Source organism: Carlito syrichta, unplaced genomic scaffold, assembly GCF_000164805.1.
Source record: "Carlito syrichta isolate Samal-C Ts95f unplaced genomic scaffold, Tarsius_syrichta-2.0.1 Scaffold334677, whole genome shotgun sequence".
In the NCBI taxonomy this organism is placed as follows: Eukaryota; Metazoa; Chordata; class Mammalia; order Primates; family Tarsiidae; genus Carlito; species Carlito syrichta.
Genome location: NW_007278773.1, coordinates 1 through 930, shown reverse-complemented (window position 1 = coordinate 930; position 930 = coordinate 1). Strand labels below are relative to the sequence as shown.

The window sequence follows — 930 nt, the reverse complement described above, 5'->3', positions numbered from 1 at the left end:
CACTTGAATGAAGTTTCTCTCTTCTTGGAAACAAAGCCATTTGCAGAGATCTGGAAATCATGAGTTTTCTAAGTGGAAGGAGATGCTGTTCTGGTTCACCTAAAAATATCCGTTCAGATTGGTGTTTTATAGTAACATTCAAGACCCAGTGTATGTTATTGATGACAATGGGGTCAGGGTTGCCTTAGTTAGGTGAGTTTGCATAGGGGTAATAGCTATGTCAAGCCAGCATGGGGTAGATCTGGGTCACGTCCCGCACCACATCCCTAGGGATGTGGCCAGTCCACTTGGAGAGCGCTTCCAAGTTCACAGGCTTGATGACCTGACTTGATGACCTGTCTTAGACAGAGAGACACCACCAAGCTTGCCAATGTGGTCCTCGTGGTGCAAAACAGTATCACTCTAGGCGATGCCCAGGAAGTGAAGGATGAGCTTGAGGAGGTGCCGCAGGTGCAACACCAGCTGCTTGTAGTACAGGGGCAGACACTTGTCTCTGCCCACCTCCATGCACCGTGCATACATAACCTCGATGGTTTGTTCTACTTGAGGCAGTCGTGGTAGTTGCTGAGATTGAAGCCAGTGATGGTAACCTTGTATATGATCATGGAGTGCACGGAGGCCCGGCCATCATGTACCATGAGCAGGAACTTGGAGTTGGGGAACAGGCACGACAGGTACACAGAGGACTTGAGCGTGAAGGGGTCCTTGTTGCAGAGCACACGGGCCAACTAGCCATGCTTGGCAATAACCTCCAGGATGAAGGCTTGTATGGTGGGTCCAGCACCTCGTCCATCACACCCACCTCGTCCAGCCTCAGCTTTTCGCAGCCAGACTTGGACCAGGCCTAGCATGTGGCCAGCACGCACAGAATGATGCGCATCTCCCTCACTGCAGTTCTCCTCGGAGTGGGCGTCCAGCATGGCTTCGCCT

The 930-nt window shown here is 51.8% G+C and overlaps 1 pseudogene; it reads right to left on the bottom strand.

Moving 5' to 3' along the window:
* Window positions 1-57: 57 nt before the first annotated feature.
* Window positions 58-920, bottom strand: LOC103277447 (annotated as a pseudogene).
* Window positions 921-930: the final 10 nt, after the last annotated feature.